This window comes from Homarus americanus, unplaced genomic scaffold, assembly GCF_018991925.1.
Source record: "Homarus americanus isolate GMGI-L3 unplaced genomic scaffold, GMGI_Hamer_2.0 scaffold18703, whole genome shotgun sequence".
Classification (NCBI taxonomy): domain Eukaryota; kingdom Metazoa; phylum Arthropoda; class Malacostraca; order Decapoda; family Nephropidae; genus Homarus; species Homarus americanus.
In genome coordinates this window covers 4,033,495-4,059,703 of record NW_024749779.1, presented here as the reverse complement: position 1 = coordinate 4,059,703, position 26,209 = coordinate 4,033,495, and the positions used below count along the sequence as shown (strand labels likewise).

The following is a 26,209-nucleotide window of genomic DNA, read 5'->3' as shown; positions in this document are numbered from 1 at the left end:
TGAGTCGGAAAACTTCCTCCCAGAATCTCAATGTGGCTTTAGACCATCACGTGGCACCACTGATATAAGCTTTGCTGCCAGCCAGATACAGGAAAAGTGCAGAGAACAGCGTCGTGACCTGTACACGGCTTTCATCGACGTAACCAAGGCCTTCGACTCGATTAATAGGAAAGCCCTCTGGCGGAACCTCAGCCGTTTTGGCTGCCCACCAAAATCCATCGCCATTGTGAGGCAACTCCACGATGGTATGAACGGCAGTGTCCTGCACAACGGCACCCATTCAGAGTTCTTCCCCATCGAAACAGGGGTTAAACAATGGTGTGTACTGGCATCGGGTCCCGGGTGAAGGGGGTTTTTTTCAACATAAGACGACTCCAGACAAGAACAAAGGTGTCGGCAGCTTCCATTACTGAACTTCAGTATGCAGACGACCTCACCCTTGTTGCTCACACTGAACACGACCTATAGGAGATTCTGAACACCTAAGAAGATGCGTATGCACACTTCGGCCTTGAGATGAATTTTGTAAGACTCAGATTCTCTTTCAACCTGCCCCTGGTTCAGACACACCTCCACCATCCATCCAGCTTAACGGTACTACCCTCTCTTATGTTGCCCACTTTCGGTATCTCGGCTCCCACTTGTCCATCACCGCAGACATCGATGAAGAGAGTCAGCATCGGATCAGATGTGCATCTCAAGTCTTTGGCAGACTCCGTACCCGTGTCTTCAGCAGTAGGGAGTTGAAATTATCTACAAAATTGCACTTATATCGAACAGTGGTCCTCCCCACCCTGCTATATGGCAGCGAAACATGGGTCACATACAGAAGGCACCTCAAGGCACTTGAAAGCTTTCACCAACGTAGTCTACATTCCATCCTTTTAGTTCGCTGGGAAGACAAGAGAACAAATGCCAGTATTCTTGCTGACACCAACTGTAGGAGCATCAAGGCTGCCCTTATCCATGAACAACTACGCTGGACTGGCCATGTTACCCGCATGGACGACAGTAGACTGCTAAAGCAGCTACTTTATAGTCACCTAAGGAATAGTAAATGCAATGCAAGGCAGGCAACTGAAAAGGTTAAGGATAGTCTTAAGACAAAACTGAAAAAGTGCCAAATCGACCCCCTCACCTGGGAGACGATTACTGCACACCGTAACGCTTGGAGGAGCACCACACGAGAAGATGTCAATATTTTCAAGTTAGCTGGACTGCAAACCGAAGCAGACAAGCGCCAAAGCCGGAAAGACGCTATTGTCGCCCTCGCTCCCCCCCTCCCCCAGCGCTAGATGTAGCCCCCTCACGTGTGCAACATCTGTGGACGACCCTGCCGGTCCCGTATCGGCCTCTCCAGTTACCTCAGAGCTCACCAACGAAGGTGACAGCCCTAATAACTCATACCACTGTCTCATAACTGGATGATCGTCAAACTCGATTCCGAGTGACACCAAAATAATAGTAGTAGTAGTATGTCAGGGTAGAACCGACCCTCCTTTCTTTGGACGACATAAGGATTTTTGATCCCATGACCGCATGTCACCGTAACCTAGCTCTCGATGCTGCACATAGGAGGAACGAGAACGACAAGAGAAGGGCATATGGTGAGAGAATTCAAAACGTTGATCAAGGCAGCTTCACTCCTCTAGTGTTCACAACCTCTGGTGGGATGGGACCAAGTGCAAGATGCTTCTACGCCAGACTCGCAGAGGTGTTATCTGAACAGAAGCAGCAGCCCAGAAGTTATGCTACAGCCTGGTTGAGATGTCGACTGTCCTTCTCTCTCATTAGGTCTGCTTTGCGTTGCCTCAGGGGAACGAGAGCATCGGCCCCAAAGCCGACAACAGTTGCAGATATTGACTGAATGTCACTGAATGCCGCATAGATCTGCGGCTCAACTAACTCAACACAGCCAGGGTAGCTACTTATGTATTAGGATAGTTAATTTTAAGGTAATAAAATGGCGGCGAAGGTGTGGCTATTGGGGGAGGCTGGAGGCCAATAAATAAAAAAATATATATGGGGGAGGAGGAGGAGTGTGTGTGTGTGTGTGTGTGTGTTATCAGGATGCCAGACCACCGGCTTCCAAGACAAATATTATATGACAAGCTCTGATATGGAAACCGCTCGGCGGGAGGACAGAAAAAGAGATAAGGACCACTCTGAAACTCTACTCGAGTGCTGTAATATACAACCAAATTCACTGGAGCAACTAAGCTCAGACAGTCCCTTATGGCGCTCAACATGCCATAGAGGAGCAGAAACACTTGAGACCTCACTGAACCAAAAGAGAGCTACTAAACGAGCCCAACGACATCAGAGGGCTTATGGCATAATTCCTCTCAATGAACAACATCCCGGTCACCTATGCAACATTATCTGCGCCTCCAGGATTGCACTCCATAGTCATCTACTGTGGCATCAGAGGAATAACACATAACTCATCAATCATCTCATCTGGAACAACGTCGTCATCGTTGCCATAAGCAAGTAAGTGTGAACACGCTCTGTATGGTCATTTTGAAAGACAAAAAAATAATTCATTATCATCTTTGTTCTTCGTTTAAGTCATACACAGGCAACGGTCTTGTCACTGACCCAACTCAACACTAACAGTCTAGAATCAAGTTCCAGGACTTTTAACGACATAATCGACTTAGCTAGACTCGTTCTCATCTACCTGGACCACGCGACGCTGTGGAGAATAACATAATGTAATTTCTGTAATGAGCACAGAGACTTGTGGTCCATCCGAGGTGGAGAGTATGGAGGCCGTCCCACACCTTACTGGACTGTGAGTCAGTGTCTAGACGCCCCGGGCACTAACACACAAACTAGCACCGGTCATTGATGAAGACGGTGGCTGGACAAGATACTAAAACCTAAAGTGTCAGACCTTTGTATTTCTATTGTTTCTTATGTTGTCTGAGAAACTATTATATAGAGCAGGAAAAACACTGTTCATAATATAACCCTTTAAGCACTGTGACTAGTTATATATTGATTAACGCCAATAACTAGTACATAATTTTATGTATTTTTATTTTGTGAAAGAAAATAAAAATAAATTTTCTTCCTAAGTGATTTATTTCAGTAAAACTTCTCTCCAACTATGAAATTTGTAAATTGGCCTTTAATGCAGGTCCAAGAACGTAATATCACCTTTCATGAGAAAACGCTGAGCATCCCTGAAAAATACCGACGGCAATGAGTCGTGGATATGGCGGATGCCCTGGCGTCTCCAGAGATTCACTGACACGGAGGTGCAGACACACACACACACACACACACACACACACACACCTCACATGAGTCCGTATGTATTGGGGGTGGTTGAGTGTTGAGCTATGTGGACACAATCATCTGTAAAATTGCATATTCTTTTTTGTATTATTACCCTATCACCACTCCCCCAACAGTAATACTGCTATGTGTACTTAAGTCCTTCTACAGTTAAAACTGCTATAAAGGAATCATTAAACTACTGTACACGGCTGCTTCTTTGCGTGTTGAGGGTCGGCTATACAGTGACTCGCTGTCCCGGTCCAGTATGGGTGGGACAGGTTCTACACTCTCCACCTCGGATGGACCACGAAATTCTGTGAACGACCTCTCCCTCAGCCCTCTGTAAATTCAACATTAGCTGTGTTATATTTGGGTTAGCTGTGTGTCTGTGTATGACGTTTCACCGACATATCTTAAAAACGAGCGTCTCGCTTTGGAAGAAACACAAGATTTGGAGATTGTTCAAGGAAAATCTGATTTAAACTTGAAGTGGACAATAGACCACGGTCAATGTTCTGTGGGTGACGGAGGTTTACCTCCTGCTGAACGTATTTTCAGTCCCACATATAATACTCACATAAAAATTTATACAACCATCCTCACCATCCACATCTCCCCACCACCAACACCAATATCTCCTCACCACCTCCACCCCCATCATCTCCATCATCTCCATCTCCCCACCACCAACACCAATATCTCCCCCACCCCCCATCATCTCCATCATCACCCACCATCACCACCTCCCACCCCCATCATCTCCATCATCTCCATCTCCCACCACCACCACACCAATATCTCCCCACCACCTCCACCCCCCATCATCTCCATCATCTCCATCTCCCCACCACCTCCATCCCTACCACCAACACCAATATCTCCCCACCACCTCCACCCCCATCATCTCCATCATCTCCATCTCCCCACCACCTCCATCCCTACCACCAACACCAATATCTCCCCACCACCTCCACCCCATCATCCCCATCATCTCCATCTCCCCACCACCAACACCAATATCTCCCCACCACCTCCACCCCCCATCATCTCCATCATCTCCATCTCCCCACCACCAACACCAATATCTCCTCCACCTCCACCCCATCATCTCCATCATCTCCCCACCACCAATCTCCCACCACCAACCCAATATCTCCCACCACCTCCACCCCCATCATCTCCATCATCTCCATCTCCCCATCATCTCCATCTCCCCACTACCCCATCCCCCCACCAGCATCTCACCAACATCTCCCCACCACCAACACCAATATCTCCCCCACCTCCATCCACCAACATCCCCCACCACCAACACCAATCTCTACCTCCATCCCCACATCACCACCAACATCTCCCCCACCACCAACACCAATATCTCCCCACCACCTCCATCCCCACCACCAACATCTCCCCCACCACCAACACCAATATCTCCCCACCACCTCCATCCCCACCACCAACACCAATATCTCCCCACCACCTCCACCATCTCCCTTCCACCTCCTTTCCTCCCCATGGTACTCACCCTAAGCTCCTCACGGCTCTCACACACCAGGACAGGAAGCCTCCAACCTACTCACACATTTAAGACAGAAATTCCCACCCAAATTTTGTTCCTTAATTCTCATCATATATTATCTCAAGCGGTGATTCACATATGAGTGACTGTGGGTGGGGTTGACTCAAGGGTCGTTACACAGGTGTTACGCAGGTGACACGGGCCGAGATGAAGGCAATGTACGGAAAACTCACGAAGGAATTAATGCGTTATTGTCAGCAGGGCAATGAAAGGCGTAATTGGGTGAGCGGTTTGTTTACGCTTCGAGAATTTTCACACTTGGAGTAAATGTGTGTGTGTGTGTGTGTGTGTGTGTGTGTGTGTGTGTGTGTGTGTGTGTGTACTTTAAGACGGCACCAATGATCCTTGCGTTATTTGTTCTATAATCCACTTTTTAAGATGCTATAAGTTTATTATGTAAGTGACTGAAGCTGTGATTATGGCAACAGGGAGAGAATCTATGGATATTTTATACCTCAATATCGCTGTTATTTCCTGTGTGTCTGTTATATAATGTCATATTTCTCTTGAATTAATCTAAGTGTCGTTTTGGTCTCGAAAAATTGTCAAATCATTCAGTCAGCCAACACTTTTACTGTTAATTTTTTTTATGAACTGTAAATAACTTTCTCTCCAGCTTTCATACAAAATTAAGGATCAATTAAATTTTACCTACTTTCCTTTTGTTCGCATTATTGGTTTATTATTCACTTAAGGTTAAGATAGTATTGGTAAATTAATCTAACTACATGACATAGGAATAAAGAAAGGAATATATAAGAAATTAAAGGGAGGGGAGGAGCAGCTCAGAAATAGGTATAATGAACTATCTAGGAATGTTAAGAAAAATGTAAGGAAAACAAAGAGAGACTATGAAATCAAAATAGCAAGAGAATCCAAGGCGAATCCCAAGGGATTTTTCCAGGTATATAGGACAAAGGTCAAGGACAAAGTTGGGCCTTTATATATATATATGTATATATATATATATATATATATATATATATATATATATATATATATATATATATATATATATATATATATATATATATATATATATATATATATATATATATATATATATATACTTTTCATCTCTTCCCGGAGACCCCTGTTAGTCCACAGTAAGGTAAGATACTGTATACGTTATATTAGGTGTAGCAGCGGGTGGTTGTTTCATCTTTAGAACGTCAACTAATAAGTGGCCAATATATGTTCTCAGCGGCCAGGTTATGAGGACTTACTTCCTTTTAGTCACTACACAGGTTGTAATAAGACATGTAGCCTCCAACTGTGTCCCGTCCACTCCACAGACTGCTGGTGGAGCACGGTATTGGATACCTAGAGGCGGCAAAACATATTGTAGGGTATATATATGTAATTTCCTGTAGACTTAAGTTGTATTGTTCGTGGAAGATAATGTTCACATTTGAATTGTGTGATTGTGGAGACTAATAACAACACTAATAATAATAATAATAATAATAATAATAATAATAATAATAATAATAATAATAATAATAATAATAATAATAATAATAATAATAATAATAATCCATATAGTCATATATAGAAATACAAAATGTTGAGTAATAAACTGTAAATACCTTGCGTTAAAATAAAGGTGGGCCGAGTGTGAGGTGAACAAGAATGACACTTGAGGGACGCTTAGTGTCAGACGTACGGTACAGTAAGACTTTGGGGATTGCATGATAAGGATAAAGAACGTAGTAAAAAGTTGTTAAGGAAAGTGTAGTAAAAATGAGGATTATAGTGGTGTATTATAGAGAGTTAAGGAAGTCTTATGTATTATATCACGAGAGAGAGAGAGAGAGCGTTATGAAGGTTAGGTTAGGTGTATGTACTTATTATATGACTTCAAAAGGCGAGTATCTGTGACATTAATAAAAGGAATAGTGATCAAGAATTGAAAGTTGGGATAAATGCCGGTATATGTAATGACCTTCTTGAAAGTACTACTGACCAACCTAATATTTAGCTGTTACTGTATATGTAAATGAGCAGTGAGTGATGGCCGACCTCTCTTCTTGTGGGTAACATAAATACATAAATATCAAAGAATGAAAACTAAGATAAGAGAATTAAAAAACCATAGAAAATAACAATAAAAGACCTTAACATCGTGTGAGTCCCTTATCTTCAAAAGAGCAACAAAAGTTGCGAAACGTTAAGAAGTAGTTTATCTCTCTCTCTCTCTCTCTCTCTCTCTATATATATATATATATATATATATATATATATATATATATATATATATATATATATATATATATATATATATATATATATATATATATATTACTTGAAGTGAAGTTCCTGAGAGTAATAAAAGCCAGAAAGTAACAATAGCAGTAACTAATAAGAACACCGTCACCTACACTAGCCAATAAGATAAAGAAAGAGTAGCGATCAAATCAACCTCTCTTGTCCCCTCAACATAACCGTGATATCGTTCGTCTCTCCGTCCAGGTTAACTATGGTGTTCACTCAATAACGTTCCAGAGGTTGAATGGATTGATTTAAAATTTGGCCTGAAAGTATTATATAGACAGGTTGGTGCTTGGGATTGTTGGGTGTGTCGGTAGTCCAAGTAATTTGTGAAGTATAGCTATTTCAGTTAGTAAGTTGGGAGGAGAGGTGAGGATGATACGCCATTCTAAGCTGTCTCTCCACACACACACACACACACACTTACTGTTCATCTCCCTCGCCTTTAGGTGGCAGTGACGTTTTTGTCACCAGCTACACACACCTTCCGGGAGACAGACATCGATGAAATGAACTAACTCTGAGTAGGTGGCTGAGCTCCCAACTTGTCTCCCTTATGTTATTTCACTTTTTTCTTTATTATTTTCTCTTTTTCCCTTCTTTTTTCTTTCTCTCTTTATGTCTTTATCTTTTTCTGTCTTATCTCTCTCTCTGCCTCCTTGAATGGTTATGCTGTACTTCGTTTAACATGGTTGACGCCAGATCAGATGGTGGTCGTCATATTGATTTACAGGTGTGGTTGTCCCGGGGATGGATGGCGGTCGTATCCAGATAGTTATCCCGGGGCTTGGTGGGGGGGATAGTACTCAAGTGGTGGTGGTGGTACCAGGGTGTGAATAATCCTGGTAGGGATTAGTAGATGGTGGTAGTGTGGTCGTTTCAGTGATCCCAGTCCTATAAGGAATGTACGGAGAGTAATATCGTATAGAGAAAATTTAATTACCTACTAACACAGTTAACCTGACACGCCACGTCTTGCCTCACATTTCCTGGCGAGCAATACACATCTTATGACAGTCCCTTTATTTTTTTTCTCTGGAATATTTTTTACTTCGTTTCATTTTCTTTTATAACTTTTCTTGTTTCTGTAAAAGTCTGTAGGAAGATTGTCTTGTGTTTTTATCAACCCTGTAGTGGAATTAAGTTTTATAGTTTTATTCTGATTATATATATATATATATATATACACACTCAGAACGAAAACAAACAGAATTCTACTATCTTGGCCAATCTACTTTACCGTTAATGCAAAGACAATAAATTATTTTGTGGTAAGATTTTTGAAAAGAACTTTAAAGGAACGGAAATATTTCCTCCATATTGTGGGTTATATTCAAGATGATCTGACTCCCGTTGTGTATAGTGAGTGTTTTCTAATTTTGTTATTTATATTATGACTTCTCTTACTGGGTGTATGTTTTCACCTCACTCCCTGTGTTGGTGTAGCGTCTGGTGGCCACACGGGAGGTAATGGCATGGGTGGGGCACAAAGGTAACTCTGACCTTTTTCCGGTTCAATAACATCCTCAAATGTCATAACAACCTTTAAATGTAATCCTTAAGTAGTATATTGATCAGGTAATAATAATAATATATTGATCACACAAATGATTATCTAAATGAGACAGTGTTAAGGTAACTAATTATTTTGATCACAGGCAATATACTGATTAGTTACGTAATGTAGTGATTGAGCGGATTATTTGGTCAATATAGAGGTAATAATAATGTACCAGTTGTTGGAGGAAAAAGATGTGACTAGAACATTAACAAAGATGTGACAATTTTCTACCTTAAGCACAGCGTCAGGGGAGTCAGTAATATGATTCTTATAATTACAATAATAATGATGGTAAAATTAGCAACGCCCTTACTACTACAACTACTACTTATTATTATTATTATTATTATTATTATTATTATTATTATTATTATTATTTACATTATTTACATTATTATTAACCGATCAATCCTAATATCAAGAAAATATTTGGGTTGATAAGTGAACAGCTGAAAAAATAATCATCCTGAGAGCAATATTTATTACCCAGTTAGTTTAAGAGCATGATAACGTTTTATGGTTTGTTACAGTCACAAGAGTATTTTTCATTTACTTAAATGTATGTGTGAGTGTGTCCTCTCTCATGAAAAATAATACATTCCTCTCCTTGCTGTAAAGATATAAAATACTGTATCTCTGTCATACTGTAGCCGACGGATCAGGTGCGTGTCAAGTAGTATAAATATTGTGTATAAACAAACGTATACCTCCGCTGCTTCATATGTCACTTCTTCAGTCACAAACGACTTCTTTTTTACCTTTTTCTCGTCTATTCAACTTTTTTTTTATCTTCGTTTATGTGAGTACAGTAAAACCTCCATATACCGGATTTCTCTCTCTATATAATCCGCTAGTTGGGGGTTTCACATCTAACGGACCCTCGTTGTAGCGGACTTTCATCTCTATATAGTTTGTCAGATGGAAGATTCACATTTAATAGTCCCTCGATATAACGGAATTTACTCTATGTAGTCCGTTAAATAGAGGTTACACTGTAGATTGTTATTTGTGTGAAGGAGTAAAAAATATACGGTAAACGATCAGTCAACAGGATGGGAATAATTATCAAATGGCTGTGACTTGACTCATCCAGAACCTAAGAAAGGAAAGACATGGAAAAAGGTTGATGGATAGAACTAACAAGAAGGAAGATATAATATATATTCAGTTATAATGAAAAACACAAGACGTATGAAAAAAAGAGATAAAAGAGACAGAGATAACTAAAAGAATCTACTGTAATAGAAGAAAAGAATAATAATTTAGAGATGACAGAACTACACAAGATATATAATGAGAAGAGAAAAAACGAGAAACATACAAACATAAAGAATAAACAAGAGATGAATGAACGTGCAAGGATAACAAACAAAAGGAGGAAAAATAAAACATTGCAGAGATGAATATAGATATAACAGACATAGGCGTGAAAAATGACTTTGGTAAAAAAAAATAAGGCAAAAAATATCAATAGCAAGAATGAGTTAGGAAATAAAAGACAACTAGAAACACAAGAAGTACGATGGGAGAGGTGATAGAAGAGAGATGGGAGAGAGATAGAGAGGAAAACGTTTAGTTGCAAGTTGAAGAGCTTAAGAAGACAATAAACCAAGATCTGTAAACAAGAGTAAAGAGGCTTCGTGGAAAGATACAAGCATCACGAAAATCATTGACTAATAAGGAAGGATGGGGAGAGAAACTGTATTAAAGAGAGAAAATGAATAACCAGATGCTGAGAGAGAGAGAGAGAGAGAGAGAGAGAGAGAGAGAGAGAGATGTAAGTAGTGATAAAAGGAGTCATAGAGATACAAATGAAACGAGTTAAATTAATATAGATATGGATAATAAAACACTATCAATGGTAGAGAGATATGATAACGTGGATCAAAAAGAGAAATGATTAATAGAAGCAAGAAGCAGAAGAAGAAGACAAGAGAGATGTATGTATCACGCACAATGGCGACACCACACGTACACGTTCAAAGGTTAGCTGTAGTTATGAGGTCAAAGGTCACTCACTATTGCTCCACTGATAACGCATAAGTCAGTGACATAAATAATATAGATTGGAAATTAATACCCATGTCACTTTGTATATAAACTTGTAAGGTTAAAGAGTGGTGGCAGGAAACTTATATAAAGTTGAAGTTAGAAGTAACTCTGTATAAGACCATAAACATTTGAGAGACTTTGTTAATGTTAAGGTTCAGTAGTTTGGTTACTTAAGCTCAAAGATCAGTGGTAAGTTCACGTGATGGTCAATAGCATAATATGTTCAAAATAGGTCAAAGTTCAATGCCCCGTTGAAAAAAAAAGTTCACTTCCAAGTTCATATGACGACCAAACACTAGTTATTAAATATTATGAACACATAAGGTCCATGCGCAGCAGAACTGAGAATGTTTTTAATTCTATAGCAGAAGAGTTAATAAAACTAAAACTTCAGTACTCGTATCAATCTTGGTGAGGCTAAACGTTCATGGTATATGTATGTAAATTATATATATATATATATATATATATATATATATATATATATATATATATATATATATATATATATATATATATATATTGACGATAACGCCTTAAAATGCAGCTGAGGTTTTTGCCGAGTATGGATAGCATTTGATTTTAATTGCTATAAATCAAGATAAATTAATTTATAAATGGTAAAGCTCTGTTTCATTTAAGGCGTCGTTTACTTTCAAAAGATAACAAAATTATACCTAAATTAGATTAGGTATGATAATTTATGGCCAGTCAGAAGTTTCCCAAAAAGATAATTGCAAAGCAGTTATCGCAAAACGGCAATTAACCTACTTGTATGTATATATATATATATATATATATATATATATATATATATATATATATATATATATATATATATATATATATATATATATATATATATATATATATATATATGCATGCAAACAGCATATACATATATTACCTACAGAACATATATAATGGAACAAATAATTTATGATTCTTTCGTGGACAACGTGTACTGCATAATCAGAATTGTAAAACCCATTAATAAATTTGGTAAGGCGAGCATTCTGGTAAGATAAGAAAAGTAGAAAGAACAAATGATGTAACTAATGACTCAATATCGCAAGTGTATTACGTAATACCAAAACAAGAGTTAGAGACTAATTGAACATGCAAATCAGTCAAGATTCATCAACAGCAGAAGGTCAATGGTAAAGGTTACTAATAATTCTCTCGCGCTCGCGCACAAAAAAATAAGGTGAGCGTAGTTGGGCTACGTGCGACTAGGCGCTCTCAGGTGGGGTATAATATGACGGTTCTAATTCATATTTCTTCACTATGATAAACACACGTCTCACCAAGAAGAACTTTTATGTGTTTCCTAAGGAGAGGCTATGCGTAGAGGTGGTTGCGCGGCGCCAGCCACCTCGCTCGTGTTGGAGCGAGTTGCCACAGGTTGATTATCTATTTTTCTTTCATTATCTCTTGTATAAATTAGACTTCTACATCTACCACTAACTAGAAATAAGATGCAGACATGTTGGGTAATGATTATACATAGACAAAATATCAACAGAATGATGAGAACTGGGTGGACGGAGAAAAGGGCGCTCACTGGCAACTTCCTATGACGAGGGACGTTTAAACGCCCAGCTGCCGATTTAACCTGTTGCTTTCCCCTCGCTGCCTCATACACCACCTCCCGTCGCCCGTCAAGGTAAGTCACCCACAGGTCTGTGCCATGATCTGGGAGATGTGCTATCCAAGTGTTAGAAGGAAATATTAATGGATGTGAAGCAAGGACGAGAATCTGAGGCTGAGTGAGGCTGTTCTCCAGGTTAACGTAATTGTCTATAAGGAACGGTACACGAAAAGCAGTCTGACAGGACACTCACCCTTTGTCATAGATGCACAGTAGTTAATTTTCTTTACTTTCAATGATGGTATAGTGTGATTTAACTATTTTTTTTTAAGTGTTGCAGTATTAGGACGGGAGAAATAACTCGAGGAGTAAGTAGGTTAATGTCAAGAAATGAATGCGTGTCAGGTATCTTACGATGCACATTGACTGAGTAGAACATTTTTCAGTAAATTGCACTGAAATTAACCGAAGTTAACTACTTGCCTCGTAACTGCAGGATAACGTTCCTTCTTATTGTTGAGTCGCACTGAAGTTAATACGTCAATTTAATCACCGTCTTTGTGTCAGAGATTATTAAATGGTTTAATTCATTAATCATCTCACATGTCTGAATAAGGCGGAGTAACAAAGATTAACATCAGGAACTTTTGAGAAAGTTCACAATGACTTTTGTCATTCATTAATTGCTAATTGTTGACGGGCGAATGTAATTAATACGCTTATTACACGCTTAATGACCTTAATTGTTGAAGTGCAGTAATAACGTCGTTAGGTTCTAAGCGGCTGCCTGAACTACCCTGAACTCCCGCCAATGTTAAGAGCTATATACACGCCACATGTTTAGTCAGTGTTATGTACACGCTACATGTTTAGTCAGTGTTATGTACACGCTACATGTTTAGTCAGTGTTATGTACACGCTACATGTTTAGTCAGTTATGTACACGCTACATGCATACTCTGTATACTCAGTGCTTGTATACTCAGTCGTATCTCCATGCCACATGTATACTTCTTACAGTATATTAGTGCCATTTACGCGCCACACATACACTTTGATAGGTACACGTCATATGTATACTTAGTGCTGTGTATACGCTACACAAATTTAGTGTTACTTCCGCGTTACATATACAGTATACTTAGTGCTACGTATACAACAAAAGTGTATTCAGTACTTTTTACACGCTACGTCTATGCTTGGTGCTCTGTAAAGTGTATACCTGTACCACATACTGTACTCTATATTCATAGATTATAGACGGGAAGAAAGACACAAAGATCAAAATACGGACCAAGAGACAGATAGACGGAAAGACAATATAATCCCCATAATTACTTGGGTATTTATTATCAGTTTGCAAATGTTCGAGAAGACAACATACACATTAATATTTTTTTCAGACATCTATCAAACCCATATTATTGTCTGTAAGCAGAGAATTATTTAGTTTCTCATTTTTATCACGTTGGATTATAATGCTGTACTGTCAAGTTGTACTATCACGCTGTACTATCAAGTTGTACTATCACGCTGCACTATCAAGTTGTACTATCACGCTGCACTATCACGCTGCACTATCACGCTGCACTATTAAGTTGTACTATCACGCTGCACTATCACACTGCACTATCACGCTGCACTCATCAAGTTGTACCATCACGCCGCACCATCACGCTGCACCATCACGCCGCACTCCCACCGCTTGTACCATCACGCTGCACTATCACGCTACTGCACTATCAAGTTGTACTATCAAGTTGTACTATCACGCTGCACTATCACTGCTGCACTATCACGCTGCACTATCAAGTTGTACTACACTCAAGCTTGTACATTGCACGTCAAGTTGTAATATCACGCTGCACTATCAAGTTGTACTATCACGCTGCACTATCACGCTGCACTATCATGCTGCACTATCAAGTTGTACTATCAAGTTGTACTATCACGCTGCACTATCACGCTGCACTATCATGCTGCACTATCAAGTTGTACTATCAAGTTGTACTATCACGCTGCACTATCAAGTTGTACTATCACGCTGCACTATCATGCTGCACTATCATGCTGCACTATCAAGTTGTACTATCACGCTGCACTATCAAGTTGCACTATCACGCTGCACAATCCCGGTGAACAATCCAGGAATCATGTCCGTATGCTATATAATATAACGAAATAGGTTCTATACCACCGCCGAGTTGTACTTTTATCTTAAGACATAATTAAAATATATATGAAAAAAAAAACAATAGCAAAAAAGTCTCTAAAAATCGAGAACAAATGCGGTAAGGCTTTTTTTTTTTTTTTTTTTACAAGATTCGTAGATCTTTGCACGATTAGCTTAGCTGTTACTAGTGGAAAGAAATCACACGTTTCAAGTAATCGCTGCGGTAATGGCATGAGAATCTACCCGTGTAAAATTTTAATACAGCAAATAACATGTAGATAAAGACAGGTCCTGAAGTGGATACCCATGAGGATGTGATCGCTGTAGCCAGACTTGTACAGAGAATGATGAAGGCTTTACTAACCACATCCTGCGTTTATGTCTCCGTAGAAAATATTCCCTAGTGAGTAATACAGCAGAAAACAACTTGACTCATCGGCTTTATATTTGGTACGAGAAGTAAACATCATCACGAGAGTAACAGTAGTACAGTAATTAGAAATTCTATTGTTTGTCCTAATAAGCAAGAAGAATTATATCTTGTTTGTAAATTAATTCTAATCATAATCTCGCTTTATTGATAAATTTTTTAACGTATTTATTTGACATTTTATTACGTGAATTTAAAAAAATAGTACCAACTTTGTACTTGGATTGTAATTAATGTTAAATATGTAGGTCAGCATAACGCATATTTCTCTAAACTCAGTATCGTTTAGGTGCAGGTCTCCAGTACACTCCTTTGGTTATCTTACAGTATACTAGAGATAACAGTCTTTACATTTTAGTTATATACCGCGGCTCACACCTCCTCTCTATGTGGATAGACCGCATGATCACGTCACTAAGCTTTGGGTCCTGAGCACTAACCGAGGCTCCAATACACCGCCTCATCATTGGTTCACTTGAGGCTTATAGGTGGTTGAGGAGCCTAAGTGTAGCTGCCTGAACGTGATGTGTCATTGTATACAGAAGGACTATCAGCCAGTGTTGAATGACCTCGAAGGATACTTGAGGAGTTAGAGAGATGCCTATGTATGTACACATCACTTAGTCGTTACTCACTCCTGATCAAGAGCTCCGTGACAGCTGCCTGGCCGTTGTGGTTCTTGTTGTGTGTTTGTAATGCCTGGGGTTAAGCCTAAGGTACTGTAAGTCCAAACGTATTCATGTATTATGGACAATAATGGATCATTACCTGGCTGAGTGAAGTGTTTGGTGAAATGGATATAATTTAATAACGAAAAATAATAACTAACTAAACAAACGTGTTAGCTTCATATTACTGAAAATTTACTGTATGAAAAACTGGAAACAAAAGGCAATTACAGTTGTTAAATACAAGTACATAAATATGGGAAAATAATGGTTATGTAACCAACCGACAATTTAATAAACGAAATTGAAACGAGAAATTCAATAATCCGTGTCACTGATAATATATATATATATATATATATATATATATATATATATATATATATATATATATATATATATATACAGTATATGTATATGTATATGTATAATATATGTATATATATAATATATGTATATATATGATATATGTATATATATATATAATATATGTATATATATAATATATGTATATATATATATAATATATGTATATGTATAATATATGTATATATATATATATATATATATATATATATATATATATATATATATATATATTAGTTGAACTGGTACAAGGGAAACTATTTAAAGTGCAGATAGCTGCTTATTGTTCGGAAAATAATCAGACAATTTATTTTAAGGTTTACACGATGCTTATAGGACATAAATCTGGAAAAATGACCTCTCACTTATGACTTTCAAACAGAGGAACTGACATTATTCTGTTGACAATAAGTGGCTGGTAAAGGCCAGACAACCAAGACTTCCGATAAGATGGCGTTATTTTTAACTTTTGATGACAATAATCTGAAGGCATGAAGGGAAGCAGCAGAGGAAATAGAGATTAACACTGAGGAGGTGGCATACGTCTGCTACCTTACCGCGGATGTGTTATGTATGTGGTGTGCGTGTCAGCAATAAGAGTAGCACAGACCTTAGATACCTCAATCCTGACGTATATTCAAACTTAACATATGCTGTAACAATGACGTATACCATGTGGCTTAAACAATAACCCCAGCCTGCAAGACATAAACAAAGTGGCCACAACTCTTGGTAATTGACAACATGGGTCGCTTTATGAAAGCGAAACAGTCAAGTAAAATTTTCGGACAAGGATTCTTTAAGACTGAAACTTTTAAGACGAAATCACTTTACTGGAAGAACACTGATGTCTTCATATGAACTGTTAGGGGCATTCCAAGAGATTACCAAAAGTCCCCTATACATATATTACCGTCTTCAATATGTTGCCTTGAAGAGGATTGATATCAGTTGGTGGGGTAGAGAGAACATTGTGCCGAGGTTACGTTCTACAGGAATCTCTAAGAGCCAATAGGCCAATTTTTGAGGGTTGACGCTTAAGAAAAAAAAGTGCTGTTCCATGAAGCTAACATTACCGTATCTTTCGGTACTCAAACTCTCAGGTCACTTCTTTGTAGGTTAGGTTAGGTTTGGTTAGGTTAGGTACTACACTACATTATCATTAGAGGGAAAATGATGACACTGACCAGGGAAGAACCTGACGATAGTGCAGATAAGTACGACGGGATGACTGTAATGGTGATAAACTAGCCTCATCAAATTGTCTGTTCATCGTAAATCCACCAGAAATAAAACTTTGCTGTGTTACGATATTTAGGAAGGGGATATTAGGTTTTATATGAAAATAAACCAATGGCCAGAGTCAGTTTTTCTTTCTGTGCTATTGACCTGTTCACACACTGCTAACCACTTAGACTTTTTATAGAATAAGTCCTGTTGCTTATTGAACAGTTTGTGATATTAATTGGTGAAAATAGGGATGAGCTTTAATAAAAAATATCATTGTCTCGTTACTATGATTAATAATTGAACTATAAGATAACTATTAGTAGATTGAGAGATGGCAGTGTACAGGAGAAGAAAAAAAAGAAAAAAGTGTTTGAGATATCGTCCGAGCAGCTAACTAACCAGACAAACAGACGGAGTAACCTATGAGTACAGTAATGAGTACAGTTATGAGTACGGTTAATATCATGTTATGGAAGATTTATATAGTTTTTTAAAGTCCGTTAACAACGAATTATTTATGAAAATCACCAGGAACGAAAATATCATACAAAATATCTTCCTGTTTAAAAGCCAATTACCTTTGGTAGTCATGAATAGCAATGTCAAAATGTAAATGAGAAATAATGAAATGGGAGATGTATCAGACACGCAATGAATGAATGTGATTTATTGCAAGTAATTAACTTATACAGAGCAAATAAATGCGGCACTAAACACACACACACACACACACACACACACACACACACACACACACACACATATATATACACACATGATGACCCTATGGTAGTTAGGTAGTGTCCTCATAACCTGTATTGTCTTTGTTGACCTTTAGTCACTGATGGTGACCTTCAATAGTGACTTATGGTGACCTGTATTGACCTTTAGTAAGTTATGTTGACCCCGTGGTGACCTTTAGTGACCCTGTGGTGGTGATTCAGTGGTTAGGTTAGCTTTTTGACCTTAAAACATGATATATCAAGAGTTTGTATTAGATGGAATCCCTGAAACGTAACCTAATCTGTCTTGTTCATACGTCATGTTATTGTTAGGCGGAGGGAGACACACACACACACACACACACACACACACACACACACACACACACACACACACACACACACACACACACACACACACACACACACACACACGTTGGATATATAAACTAATTTATGGATAGATAAGACACCCAGAGAGATGGACAAGGTAAATATAGAGATAAATAGACAGCAAGATAAGGCAGACATAGATAAAAATAGATATAATGAAAATATACAGATAGACAGAAAGACGAACAGACATAGAGACAGACATAGACTTTAACGTGAACAAAGAGATGGAATGACAGCCATAGACAGATAAACGCAAACACATAAGAGAAATTGAAGACAGAGAGACAGACAGATAGGAACACCAGATAAACTACCAGTGAGAAATATGTGGAAATACAAAGGCCTTATTATGTGTGGGTTGGTGACTAGTACTGTACCAGGGTTGTCTCACATGAAGCAGGTTACTCCTCCCTCCCCACCTCCACTCTTCCCTCCCCGCCTCCACTCCTCCCTCCCCTCCTTCACTCCTTCGTGCTTACTGCTGCACTTCTCATTTCCTGCTGGGAATCGTCTTGCCTCTTATTTACTTGTTTCTTTTCTAAAGGCCCAATCCATCTAAATACACACACACACACACACACACACACACACACACACACACACACACACACACACACACACACACACACACACATACACATATCCAGTAGAACCACACATCCTTCAAAAAACGTATTAGTATATGCGTAAACCAAGACAGCATACTTATACAGTGTGAGAAGATGAGGCTCGTACCAGTACACTGACTCCATCTCCGTTACAAGTCCACCAACCGTCTACCCTGGTCCGACATCTTAACGGAATCATAAGTTAAATTTGTACCTCCTCCCTGGATACGCCAGGTTCACCCGTCAAGATTCTGCATTTATTTATACAATAGTGTCTGTACAATCTATTAATTCTTTTCGTCTTGTTGTGTGTAAAATATAATGTAGTTTACTCTATCAAGTAAAAGGTAAAATGAGCCAAAAAACAATAAGATGTATCCGGGGACATATTCTTTGATTTTCGCCAAGATTGGAACATAATCCTGCGGTGGCTGCGATAAAGTCTAGGGTGTTGTCCCGCCGTGTTTAACATACCGGTGGGTGCTGTGGTCACTCGTGCTACTGCGTCGTTGACTCGTGACGCTGTGAGCATCTGCGATTTTTCTCTTGCCAAAAGTATGTAAAAAACACTCGGTATTATACTGACTTCATGATTTATCGACTTGTCTTATTCAATTTCTTAATATGATGTCCATGCAAATTTGGGTGAGGCTAATTGGTTTTACTATTAAGGGTAGTTCATAAACCCTGACCTAAACAACGAAGCAAATTATTCGTTGTTTAAGTGTAATACTAGAATCTTCTTTATTTTAGAAAGACTATCCTCCTTCAAAATGGTGGCTCTTAAGGCTTATATATAAAATATATATATACACACACAGCATAGCCCTAACCAGTTCACTTTATTCCCCGAGAACATCTGTGAGACCCACCAGCGTAAAGAACACATATCCTCTACAGCTCAAGTCTCTGAAAATTATTTTTCTCTGATTTCATCACACAGAGTAATGCTTAAGAGTAACTCTGACAGTTAATACATACAATGTATACTTATAGAGACAAGTTAGACTCCTGATGTGTTTGGCATTAAGGGTGTATAGTGTGACTGTCAGTCTACTACGTGATACATGGTTTAGTCAATCCTTATTGTTTTCCTCTTACCATAGCAAATGATTCAATATTGAATTATTAAAAAAAACAAGTTTATTGAAAACTGACGCAAAAGTGTTAAAAAAAAAAGCTAGTCTCATGGTCACTTACCTCCCAGGATTATATATTCTACCTTAACATAGACGTTACAGGCTCTCCAAAACCTCGGTAGTTATATAATAGGGGACCAGCCGCTGTCCACGTCCCATGAGAGCTGCTTATAACCCCTTTTTCACCTTCGTCTTGTCTTACCTGTTCGTCTGTGTCGGGATGACTTTTCATGGAAGCAACATCTTGAAAGCTCCATTTCACAAAACAAAAGATAAATGGGGTCAAAAACATGTAATTCGCCCTGGTGCATTCCCAGCGCCATGGTGGTCAGGAGCACCAATCCTCTGAGCTCAGCTGATCTTGTAGCCGCATAACGTGAAGAGCTTCTATGTGAGTAAATCTTTCTTTCTCTCTCTCTCTCTCTCTCTCTCTCTCTGTCTGTCTGTCTGTCTGTCTGTCTGTCTGTCTAGTTATAAAAGTACAGTACCTATTGTGTACCGATTAAATCTCATATTGTCGCCATAGTGTTATAAAATATACGAGTGGTTTTATCTAAGTCACAGGAGATCTTCAGTACTTATTGACATATTTTTTCCAATGTTTTCCTTATATATAAAAGTTCATTGTCTAATATGGCGGATAACTGGAGTATTTTACTTTCTAAGTTTTTGCTTGAGGAATTAAACTTTTTTGTTTGTATTTCTGTGTTTACTAACGCAAGTGACGTCATACACAGCACTGACCATAGAGAATGATCTGTTTGAAGGGGTTCATTACGTCATTACTTTCTGTCGTCACATGGTAAGACTTAGAGCGACCTCATACAGGTTCGTAGTCCTCTCACTGTCTCTAGTTCTCACCCGAAATCTAAGCCCTTCTTTTTCTGCCGTTCACTAGTACCATCTTCCATCCTCGTTAACCAGACACCCCTTCCATTTGCTCTCTCTCTCTCTCTCTCTCTCTCTCTCTCTCTCTCTCTCTCTGCATTTTACTACACATCACATCAAAGGCGGGAAAGAAGAGAAAATTTTTCGTTTCCTTCAAAATTTTTACACATAAAGGTGATTTATTACTCTGGGGAAGCTCTCGAGCACACATATGTCATTTTTGTTATTAACCATTATGGTCCTCTTAACCCATTCGGGAGTATAAGTTAACATTTTCTTATATTTATGAATATATATGACATAAGCCATTGCAATATTCGATCCTTAAGTATACTGTCTGTGCGTGCCTCGGTCTCTCCTGGTCTCACCGCCCGTAAACTGACTGTAAGTGAGATATTGAAATTTTAGTCAGTGTGCTCCGTTTGTAGTATTTGCTTCAATAAGGAATCACAAAGTAAATTAGTGTCTACGATCATAATAAGTGACTATCAACACCCAAATATTTCTTGGTGTGTTGCGAATCAGAACTTTGTCTCTGCGGCAAACCGACAGTGAATATCTGAATCCAAGTTGTTTACACGATGAGGAAACAGTTGGAAGGAGATGTTTATGATACAAGTATAAGTGTAGACATTCTAGTCTTTGAACTTTTCTCGAATTATGACTTGTTTGTTGTTTATACCTGAAGGGAGATATGTTCCTAAACCCTTACAATATGATGTTCTCTTGTGGATGATAACCTCTTCCTGTACAAAGTCCCCCATGATACGTAAGGGTTTTCTGGGTCATCTTAAGGGATCTTTATAGACTCTAAACCGAACAAAAATCACAATTGACTTTTTCTTTAGAGTATTCATATTGTAAGGTACATGTAACCCAATATGTGACCTACAACTTGGATCTAACATTACACTACCTGCCACTTAGTTTCTGACCTGTTTTAAAGGTTGTGCAGCAAGAGTGAGAGTAATGGAAATTTTGAAGTCGAAGTTACGAAAGAGCTTTATAATACCTGCACATGGTACTCGGTATAATTCAAATGTATAATAACTTTCTTTCCTGGGTCGTATAGATCTCCCAGATAGATATTTTTAATGAATTTGAGTGGTTATTCCTCAACACGGGGATATAGTTAATAGTTAACTAATTTTGACGCAATCATGAGTTTCGTTATAAAAAAAATAATAATTACCTTTTAATCCAGACTGTAGGGGTCCGGGGGTGGATGAGGAAGAAGCTCAGCGGTCAGAGATACAAGCGGTCGGATAGAACACTGAATCAGACGGGAACATGCAAAGATTTTTATTCTTGATATGTAGATCACAACATATAAAACTCAGTCGTAGAGAGAGAGAGAGAGAGAGGTGATTCTTTAAATATATCCTTTCATTTTACAGAAATAAAAGGTATATTTCATCGCCTCAGTTTACCGATTGTAACTTGTAAACGTCGCGGCGGAGTTGTTTGTCAGTGCCTCTCTTCAACACTGATCACTGCACACATGGAAGTTGTCTCTTTAATGTGTTTGTCTCTTTATATAAAATATTTAATAAAGTTTTGACATTCAACAAGAAAAAAGGTGACTGCTGGTTTAAATTTCGAAAAAAAAAGTGTTTATTTTTCTGTGTGTGTAAAAGGTATGAATAATTTTATGAAGAGTATCGCGATAAATAGTAAATCCTTGAAAAATAATTCCCTCTTCTCCGATAAATATTTGTCATTTAGTTTTCATCAGATTCAGAATATTTTCTTAAGTTCTTAACGCTGCAAACAATACAGTATGGGACTTTATTGACATACTTATTACTTGTTCTCATTAACCAGACAGAACTTATTACTGGACGAGTTATTCTGTATAAAGTCTTGGATAATTGTCTTGCTTGGCTTCCTCTGTACACGGTATCCGGCCAGATACACAGCATAAGGGATTATCTCACACTAGTTCATCTACGGTCATGAAGAACCATCGCGGGTAGAGGACTATGACCCACAAAGTTTGCAAGAAAGAAACTAACAGTAGACTGTAGTGTACAATTTATCATCCACTGGAGGTACAAGGAGGCAGCGGGGGGGTGAAGAGCTACCACTTACCGTTCTCCAGCAGCGTCACCAGATACCCTCCTCCTCCAGGTGGTTCACCTTCACACGTTCCGCCAGTAGCTGCCGTACTCTACTCTTCTGATCGCATCTCTCACATATATTTCGACAGAATACCATTGTCGTTTGGTTCTAAGAAATACTTATAAGATCGTGACGTAATATCTTGAAAGTCAAATTGTATTCAATAATTCTCGTCGTTTTCATAGTAAGGTATAGAGAGTTATTAAACCATGAAGTCATCTGTGATACAGGTGAGTAAATGTTATGACTTAGCGAGGCAGGAAACACCCACCAGGTGACGACGTCAATCACCTCCCACCTACTGTATCCTCATGTGAACGTTAATTTAGTTGAGGAGAAATTATGTACTGTAAATCTCGACTGCAATTTACACACACACACACACACACACACACACACAGTAATATTAAGTTTGATATTTGGAATTTTATAATATTGTATCAAAATCCGTAATGAATCAAATGTTCTTTAATTTAATCTGTTTCATTGAAGCTTTAGATGAAACACTGAACCATACTTCGACTCAACTCACTCCCGTACCAACACCAACAAGCAGCGGCACTTATCAGAATCTTCAAATAGGTTTATTGGCATCGCTGAAATATCCTCTCTTATATTCGCATCGCAGTTAAAACAATTAATTAAGCTGAATGATGATGAGATTTCCTGTAGCTGGAATTTAAGTGAACCTAATTGTCATTATGCTTGTGATTGAAAACTTCCTCCCCCACATTCCATGGTCAGCTGATATTAGAGGATGAATTCATGTGAGGAGCAAACATATCGACGATTAGCAACCACCGTGATACCTGTGTCATATCTACCGCGATACCTGTGTCACATCTACCGTGATACCTGTGTCACATCTACCGCGATACCTGTGTCACATCTACCGCGATACCTGTGTCATATCTACCGCGATACCTGTGTCATATTTACGGCGATACCTGTGTCATATCTACCGCGATACCTGTGTCATATCTACCGTGATACCTGTGTCATATTTACCGCGATACCTGTGTCATATCTACCGCGATACCTGTGTCACATCTACCGCGATACCTGTGTCACATCTACCGTGATACCTGTGTCACATCTACCGCGATACCTGTGTCATATCTACCGCGATACCTGTGTCATATCTACCACACTTCTTGTCCTTTTCAGAGCTACATCTTTATCTCTGTTTCATAAAGTAATTTGTGTTGAGACAGTTGAAACACACAAACTTATAGCTGGTACAATGTAAACAAAACATATACTTATATACTTCACCCGCTTACACACACACACACACACACACACACACACACACACACACACACACACACACACACACACACACACCTGTAACTTAATGGCACCAATCATATCTGTACTTTTTAACATACATACACACCTATTGTAGGTCGATAAGCTTTACACTATACTGATCTTAGAGATGAATTCCTGTCTACCTATACCTACCTAAAACACTTCAGAAACTACTTTATGTTTGCAATTATTTCTTTTCTGATGAACTACTTCGCATCTAGAGGAGACTAAACTAGCCATTAGTATTATTAGTATATATATATATATATATATATATATATATATATATATATATATATATATATATATATATATATATATATATATATATATATATATGTATATATATATTTTCTCTAGGTGACAGCTGCCTCCTGTCTAGAACCGTCAGTCATTTCACCTCCCTCTGTGAGTATCTATTACTAGGAGAACTCAGACTAGTTTTTCATCAAGATATCCTCCTTACCTTTCTAGTAAGTATATAAATTTAGGACAGGATCTATCATCAACTTGACTTCTCGTTTAAACTAGATTTTACCTGCGGTCTCATATCATCTAATTTAAAAGACAGTGACTCGCTAGCTATCTGTTTATAATCTAGAATAGGTTCCTCATTGATAATCTCACTAATTGGTCACCATCTAGAACAATCCTACAATAGCCAGATAATCCCTTCACTAAGAAACCTCTTGATAGGTTGACTAATAGCCAGAAAAATCCCTTGATCACCCTCGTATCTCGAGCTGCGTAGCTGTCGTCTAGAAGATCCCTTTCGCTGGCTAGTATGTAGAACAGTCGGGAACTTTAACTGGCTGGTGCGATGATCTCCAGAGAGCGGCTCATGGAGACGCCCTTGGCTGGCAGATCGTGTTGAGGCGCCTTGTTCCTAACCCTCTTGTGACATACTAAGTGTCCAAGTGGCTGCACACTCTCCTCTGCTGAGTGGCCGTCTCAAGCCCCCCCCACGAGCAAGAGAGCTAGAGGTGTGGATGAAGGTGTGGGTGGAGTTGTAGATGGAAGTGTAGGGATGTGGGTATCAGGTGTGGAATAAGGTAAGGTGGAGGTTGTGGAAGTGGTGCGTGAGAGTGAAGGTGGTGTTAGAGGGTAGGAGGTGGAGGTGGAGAACGATGGAGGTAATGGGTTGAGATGGTGTAGGGAAGGAGTTCGGGGTAGGGGACGTGGTAGAGGTGAGGGTGGAGGTGGAGGTAGACGGGGTGGAAGGAGCAAGGAGGGAGGGGGCGGAAGGAGCAAGGTGGAAGAGGTTGTGTGATGGCGCTGGTTGGGGGGAGGTGGTAGGAGGAGGAGGTAGTGATGTTGATGGAGGGAACAGGTGATGGGAGAAGAAAAGGTGGTGATGGGGGAATTGGAGACGAATGGAATAGGGAAGGTAGAGGAGGGAGAGAATGGAAGTGATGGGAGATAAGTGAGATAGGGCGAAGGAGTCGGTAGCAGTATGAAGAGATATGGTGATAGGTATGGGGTGGTGGTGGCGGTGGTGGTGGGGAAGGGGAGAGATAGGGGAGGAGTGGGTGATGTTGGTGGGGAAGGGAAGAGTAGGCGGTGAAAGTAATTGACGGAAGAGACATTTAGACAGATAAACATGTAGGAAAACAGACATTCAATTCCTCTCAATCATCGCCTCCTATCAACTAGTCGTCAGGCAGATAATGGTTGTGCTTGGACAGGATTGACACACAAATGCGAAGTTATACACAACAATGGACGATATGAAGCTTTTTTTTTTGGGGGGTAGGGGGGGGGGGCTGCCACTAACGATAGATAAAGCCTTTTAAACTATATGTTGCTTGTATT

The 26,209-nt window shown here is 39.0% G+C and overlaps 2 protein-coding genes across 2 annotated transcripts in view; one reads left to right on the top strand and one right to left on the bottom strand.

The window, feature by feature from the left end:
• LOC121853828 (far upstream element-binding protein 2-like) overlaps nt 1-26,209 on the bottom strand; it is a 62,081-nt gene that overhangs the window by 20,765 nt on the left and 15,107 nt on the right. The gene's annotated exons all lie outside the window — the stretch shown is intronic.
• The window catches only part of LOC121853778, a 55,917-nt gene continuing 42,012 nt past the window's right edge, over nt 12,305-26,209 (top strand). The window contains exon 1 of the mRNA XM_042348134.1: nt 12,305-12,417. The gene's annotated coding sequence lies outside the window, so the exon portion shown is untranslated. The remainder of the gene's footprint in view (nt 12,418-26,209) is intronic.